This window comes from Humulus lupulus, chromosome 3, assembly GCF_963169125.1.
Source record: "Humulus lupulus chromosome 3, drHumLupu1.1, whole genome shotgun sequence".
Classification (NCBI taxonomy): Eukaryota; Viridiplantae; Streptophyta; class Magnoliopsida; order Rosales; family Cannabaceae; genus Humulus; species Humulus lupulus.
Window position 1 is genome coordinate 254,832,423 of NC_084795.1, and position 7,849 is coordinate 254,840,271.

General features: G+C 31.9%; 1 long non-coding RNA gene and 1 pseudogene across 1 annotated transcript; both read left to right on the forward strand.

Moving 5' to 3' along the window:
* Window positions 1-2,879: 2,879 nt before the first annotated feature.
* LOC133821609 (uncharacterized) lies at window positions 2,880-4,300 on the forward strand. The gene is made up of 2 exons (XR_009887705.1): window positions 2,880-3,128; window positions 3,892-4,300. It is a non-coding gene; the product is annotated as an uncharacterized LOC133821609 (long non-coding RNA).
* A 1,747-nt stretch (window positions 4,301-6,047) lies between these two features.
* On the forward strand, window positions 6,048-7,463 carry LOC133823688 (ATP synthase subunit alpha, chloroplastic-like; annotated as a pseudogene).
* Window positions 7,464-7,849: the final 386 nt, after the last annotated feature.

Here is a 7,849-nt window from a genome sequence, read left to right on the forward strand (position 1 = left end):
AACTTAAATTTCACGTATTAGAATAATATCATATTAAATATATAACATAATATAATTTATTATCAACTAGAAACAAACTTCTTTTAAAAAAAATCTAGCAACAAATTTAAATTTAAAATCCATGTATAATATTAATATTATATTAAACATATAATATATAATCTCTTGTTTTTCCAAATTCAAAAACCAGAACAAACATAGACTTAAATAAAAATTAATTAATTAATTAATTAAAATATAATATTTTAAATATATTTTATGATAATTTAAATAATTAAATCATATTTATTTAAAAATAATAAAGTCATACATATTATTTTTTATCTTATAAATTTGTGTGATAGTTTATTTTCTATCAAGAGATTGTAGCTCTTTTTCTTCTTCAAATTCACCAAAGTATATTGCAAGATACATTAAAAACTAATAATAGTATGCATGTATGCTACTTTACACTATGACTTTTTTCTATTCTTATTTTATTCCATCATTAATTTATTTTTAAATATTATTGTAATTTATATATATGTCATGCAATCATGTAAATATATATATATATATATATCTCAATGTTGTGTTTAGATGTCATATATGTAGAAATTATTTATATATACTATAGAACTGTAATCCATTCTATTATATATTGAAGAAAAAAAAGTGAATTGGTTTTTATTAAAATTATAGATAATGTTTTGCCATAATTTTTTAATACATTTATGTCATACAGTATATTAAACATATTTTATTTATTTTTATGATATTGTTTATTTATTTGAAATCTATATGATAATTAAAAATAATAAAAATAAATACATGTTTGAATAAGTATGTTTTTAACTTTGAAACTAAGTAAATGTACATTACACGTTATTTGTCTACAACAAAACCAAAAATAAAAATAATCGGCCAAGATTTCATCAATTTTGTGCTATCTAATAACAAAATCAATCGATCTCTAATCCCAGTAAAAGAAACAAAGCTTCCAAGCAATTTAAAATAAATTTTGAATCTAAAATCGAATTGTTTTTTTTTTTTTCATATGTGAAAAGACTTTATAGTAACTAGTTACTAGTTTTTAAATTTCAACTTAGTAACCACCTACTAGTATTTTTAGTGATAAATCAGTAAGTAGTTACTAAACCAGGGAAAATAGATAAAAAAAAAAACGTGAGAGTAACTAGTAACTAAAAATAAAACTCAAATGTATAAATAAAGCAAAAGAATGCTAATGAATAAACATCAAAGTACGACTAAGTGATAAAAATAACAATAACTAACAAAAAGAATTAAAAATTAAAAGACCCATTGAAAATAAAAAAATAAAAAACTTCCCATATAAAATGAGACAATTTTCCTTTTTTCTATACTGTCTCTTCAAAAACTGAATAGCAACATCATTTGATGAAGTATTATCTACCGTAATGGCAAACAATTTTGAAATGGTCCAATCATTTAAACAATTCTCAATCTCTTTGTCAATAGTCTTCCCCTTGTGATCTACCACTAGGCAAAAGTTTATGATTCTTTTCTGATAGTGGAAATCAGAGTCAACCCAATGCGCTGTGATGGCCATATAGTTCAAATTCTGAATAGAAGTCCATGTATCAGTGGTGATGGAGACCCTCTCATGCTCTAAAATATTTTTCAATTCATTTTCTCTTCATCATACAATTTTAACACATCCCGAGCAACATTCATCCGGGAAGGGATATCAAACCTAGGCTGTATGTTTCTAACAAATTGTTGGAAACCATCCCCCTCAACATGTCTAAAAGGTTACTCATCCAACACAATGTACTTTGATAGGCAAGCCTACATGCCTCTTTGTTATAAGCCACCGGAACTAAAGTTGTTTTCCCTTTCTTCCCTCCTTTCATCGGCTCAAAACTTAAAACATTTTGCTTTTTCTCATTAACCTTATACAGAATAAACTCACAAACATTCCTAAAGTGATTCCACAGACGACTAGTCACATGCTTTCTACTATCACAGAAGAACTCACTACCACAATAACAACAAATGCACTTGGGTATCTCTTCTTTATCGTTATGATCAACTGGGGCAATTTTTCGAAATGCTCCCAAATATTTGACCCTTTTGTTTTTTTTTTTTTTTGGAGGAAAATGAGGGTTTTCTCTTCTTTTTACCCCTTCTTTTAGGTTTACCCTGTGCCTGATCCGTAGGAATTTCATCATTGTTAGGTAGAGGTGGTGGAGTTTCATCTACTTAATCTTGATCAATATCCATAATCTATAGAGCACAAAGACATATATAATATAATGATTAACAGAGCTAGCTAAAATCCACTAATCTCGTCAAATCCACTACAACTACAATCCAACATTTTAAATATCCATTAAACACCAAATCACATTTACAAAATTACAAATACAATCAAGCAAAACAATCCAACATTCCAAATATTAAATATACATTAAACTAATAACAATTTTAATTTTAAATATACAATCAAGCATAGAAAAGCAATTGAAAATTCTAAATATCCAATTCCAAATAGCAATTTCAATTTTATCTCACTGCAATTTTAAGTTTATATTAATCAAAACTCAAAATCCTATATCAAAATTAAAAATATAAAATCACCAAATGCAAACCAAACATTATATTATATTCATCATAATCAATTAATCATCACATATATATTATACAATAATATCACAAAATATAATATAAATATATATACATTTAAATTTAAAATATAAAATATAACTAACCTTGGCAGTTGGCAGGGAGGAATTCGGTTGGGTTGCAGCCGCCGCCTGTGATGCCTAGCCGCCAAACCCAGGGAGGAGGCGGACAGAGAGGGAAAGAGCGAGAGAGGGAGAAGGGGTGGGGTGGGGTGGGGTGGGCTTGGTCTCAGTGGGGTGATGGTCAGTTTGGTAGCTAACGTCTGATCTAGGTGTTGTGGACTGGCGCCGCTGCCGAAGATGATGGAGAAAGTTTGAGCCACCGAAGGGAAGGAGGGGGGATCGAGTAGCCCTAGGTCTGGGAGTCGTAAAATTCTCGAAACCAAGTTTTTTTTTTTTGCCATTTTTTTTTTGTAAAACAAATTTTTTCCTCCGAGCCTACCTCTTCTCTCATTATGGGTTCGAGTATCTTGATGCATTTTGGTATGTTATCTTTTTTTGAATCTCTTTTCATTTAAGTTTGTGTTTATATTGCCTAATTTTCTTCTATATTGTAAGTGTTTTTTCCCAAAGTATCCTCTCTATTGCATTTTTTTGTGTTCTATGGTTCTAATCCGAATATATTCATGGTTTTTTATGGTTATCTTGTTTAAGTTTTAGATTTATAGTGTTTAGTGATAACTATATGCTTGATTGTTGTTGGTATTGAAGATTTGTTGTGGAAAATTGAAGGATTGAGCTTTGAACTAGTTTGGGGAAAACTTTTGACCTAGAAATTGGGGGTTGCGAAATTTTTCATGCTTTGATGAAATTGGATTGAATTTGATGAAATTATTGTGATGTTTGTGAATTATTAGCATCTATTTTGTTGAATTTCATTGAAATTTGGTTGAATTTTGCATATTGATATTTCTAGGCATGAAATTGGGGGTGTTTTTAAATGTGAAGCATTGATCCATTAGAGCTTAAATTGAGGTTCCATTGAGACATTGTTGTTGTAGTTGTGTTCATTGACATCATTTAAATGTTCTTTGGTACTTGTTTTTTGTTGGTTTGATTCATTTGTGTTTGTTATATAGGTTTTTAGTCGAGTTTTTTTTATTGTTCTATTCATTACTCGAGGGTGAGTAAATGATAAGTTTGGGGGAATTTGATAAACGAGTTTTAGATTCGTTTTAGTGTGTCTGTTTTTAGGGTTATTTTGTTCTATTTTATGTTTGTTTTGGTTTGTTTTTAGGTTTTGAAGGACTCAGGATGCTTTGGAACGAAAAAGAGGTGAAAATCACAAAACGACGAAATGTTGACAAAAATGGTATTTTGGAGCAAGTAGCATGACCACGCTACCATAGAGCGCGACTGTGCTAGGTGGCCAAAAAGAGGAATTCATCAGATTTTTAAATAAAGGGAATTTTGGTCAATTCACATGGGAAAACATAGGGTTGTGTATTTTAATGCGATTTTCAATATAAAACCCTAGTTTTTTAGAGTTAGAACATAGAGAAGATGGCTAGAGACTTTTTGTAATGACCCAAATTTCCTAATAAGGCTTAGGGCCTTGATTAGGGGGCCAGGATGACAAATTTTGGAATTATATAATTATGTGATATTTATGTGTATCATTATGTGAATAATATTATAATATGACGTGATATGCATGTTTAGGTGTATTAAATATGCATGTGGGCCCATTTCTGTTTAATTGAGAAATTTTCATATTTTGGCCCTTTCGGGCATATTTGACATATATGTGATATATGTGTGGTGCTTCAATATTATTTGGTTATGCTAGGGTTACTCAACACGAGACGATCCTAGGAGGCAAGCTAGTGGAAAAGTCACACTGTGATTCATACTTTACTCGGACTTAGTCAAGGGGTATTTAGTACATTACCGGGATATTGGGTAATGAGAATTAATATTTGATTATAAATTGGGAGTTAGTGAGATTAGGGGGAAATTCTGATAATTTTGACTATTTTACCCCGGGGGCGTTTTCGGGACCCCGAGCATTAGGATTTGCTTGAGGTTACTTAAGCTTGAATTAACCTGTTAGAATTATAAAAAGAGGAGACCATATGAAAAATATAAGCGATCCTTTCCTTTCCTTAGGTTATTGGCCATCCGCTATAAGTCTTGAGTTTAATACTGATATTTTAGCAACAAATCCAATAAATCTAAGTGTAGTGCTTGGCGTATTGATTTTTTTGGAAAAGGGAGTGTGTGCGAGTTGTTTATTTCAAGAATAGATTGGATCCAACCAACTGCACTTTATTTTTTGGTATTAAGTAGGAAAGAAAGGCTGCATGATTCCACAAATTACTTATGAATAAATTAAGAAATATAGCATTTCGTGATTCATTGGTAAATCCACTTTGATTCTCTATCAACCAATAATGTGGGACCATTAACAGGGTTAAAGCTAAATCGTTTGAAGTCCTAATACAAGCATGGTACTCTTTCTACCACCATATTAATCCAGAAATGGTTTCAAAACGAAGAGTTGGGATTTTTTTCGATATAAAACACTCATGTCAATAAAAAACGGATTTAAACATTTTATTTGGTTGAACCCCCCCCCCCCCCCCCCCCCCCCCCCCCTTTTATCCAATGCTAAGTGGATGACCTATGTATAAAGTAAGAGGAATTCTTTGGATTTTAGGAAAAAAAAAAGAAACAACTTTGCTGACAATTATTTGTTTAGTCAGAAGAATCCTCTGAACATTTTTTTCTTGGATTAGTGAGCAGTTTCAATACTTTTATATTAGAATATGACTAGAGAAGAGAGGACAGTCTCATTACATTAAAAAAAATTGGGAATTCTGATAAGTATCAAAAGTAATTGAGCGTGAGAGCCAAATGAATCGAAAGATTCACGTTTGGTTCGGGAAGGGATCGTGGAAGTTTTGAAATGAATGGAAAGATAATCTACTTTCACTAAGTGATTTATTAGATAATCGAAAACAGAGGATCTTGAAGACTATTCGAAATTCAGAAGAACTACGCGGGAGGGCTCTAGAACAACTGGAAAAAGCCCGGGCCCGCTTACTAAAAGTAGAAAAGGAAGTGGATCTGTTTCGAGTGAATGGATATTCTGAGATAGAACGAAAAAAATGGAATTTTATTAATTCAACTTCCAAGACTTTGGAACAATTAAAAAATTACAAAAATGAAACCATTCATTTTGAACAACAAAGAGTGATTAACCAAGTTCGACAACATGTTTTCCAATAAGCCTTACAAGGAGCTCTAGGAACTCTGAATAGTTGTTTGAACAACGAGTTACATTTACGTACCATCAGTACTAATATTGACATGTGTTGGAATGATGAAAGAAATAACGGATTAGTCCTTCTACTGCAAGGATTTTTTTTTTTAAAAGAAAAAAAAAATTAAGAAATATACATGGTAACCATTCGAGCCTATGAAATTAGTAATATTATTCGTGAACGTATTGAACAATATAATAGAGAAGTAAAGATTTTAAATACTGGTACCGTACTTCAAGTAGGCGATGGCATTGCTCGTATTTATGGTCTTGATGAAGTAATGGCAAGTGAATTAGTAGAATTTGAAGAGGGTACCATAGGCATTGTTCTGAATTTGGAATCAAATAATGTCGGTGTTGTATTAATGGGTGACAGTTTGCTGATACAAGAAGGGAGTTTTGTAAAAGCAACAGAACGAATTGCTCAGATACCGGTAAGTGAGGCTTTTTTGGGTCGTGTAATAAATGCCCTGGCTAAACCTATTGATGGTCGAGGTGAAATTTCAGCTTCTGAATCTCATTTAATTGAATCTCCTGCTCCGGGTATTATTTCGAGACGTTATGTATATGAGCCTCTTCAAACAGGACTTATTGCTATTGATTCTATGATACCTATAGGATGTGGTCAGTGAGAATTAATTCTTGGGGACAGTCAGACTGGGAAAACAGCAGTAGCTACAGATGCGATTATCAATCAACAAGGGCAAAATGTAATATGTGTTTATGTAGCTATTGGTCAAAAAACATCTTCTGTGGCTCAAGTGGTGACTGCTTTATAGGAAAAGGGAGCTATGGAATACATTATTATGTTAGCTAAAACGACGGATTCTCCGGCCACATTACAATACCTCGCTCCTTACACAGGAGTAGCTCTTGCTGAATATTTTATGTACCGTGAAAAACACACTTCAATCATTTATGACGATCCCTCCAAACAAGCACAGGCTTATCACCAAATTCTCTTTTATTACAAAGACCATCGGGCCGCGAAGCTTATCCCGAAGATGTTTTTTATTTGCATTCAAGCCTTTTGGAAAGAGCTGCTAAATCAAGTTCTAGTTCAGGCGAAGGAAGTATGACTGCTTTACCAATAGTTGAGACCCATCGGGAGATGTTTCAACTTATATTCCTACTAATGTAATTTCAATTACAGATGGACAAATATTCTTAACCGCTGATCTGTTCAATTATGGAATCCGCCCTGCTATTAATGTAGGCATTTCAGTTTCCAGAGTAAGATCCGCGTCTCAAATTAAAGCCATGAAACAAGTAGCCGACAAATTAAAATTAGAATTGGCACAATTCACAAATTAGAAGCATTTGCAAAATTTTCCTCTGATCTCGATAAAGCTACTCATAATCAATTGGTAAGAGGTCAACGATTACGTGAATTACTCAAGCAATCTCAATCAGCCCCCCTTGCGGTGGAAGAACAGATAATCACCATTTATATCGAAACGAACGGTTGTCTTGATTCATTAGAAATTGGACAAGTAAGGAAATTTTTGCTTGAGTTGCGGAATTATTTAAAAACGAATACACCTCAATTCTAAGAAATTATATCTTCTACCAAGACATTTACTAAAGAAGAAGAAGTCCTTTTGAAACAAGCTATTCAAGAACAGATGTAGTGTTTTCTCCTTCAAGAACAAGTCTAAATAAATTGATATTTTTAAATCTGTAAATCTGTATATATTATGTAAGAAGTGTATATAAGAAGCGGATCTTTTATTCAAGCCATTTAAAACATCTTTCTTGATATAGAAATATCAAATAGAAAATACATATGGAAATAAATTGCGTCCAATAGGATTTGAACCTATACTAAAGGTTTAGAAGACCTCTGTCCTATCCATTAGACAATGGACGCTTTTCATTTCAATTTTATTTTTTATTTTATAATATTCGTAAAAAACGAATATAGGACAGGGACGGGAGT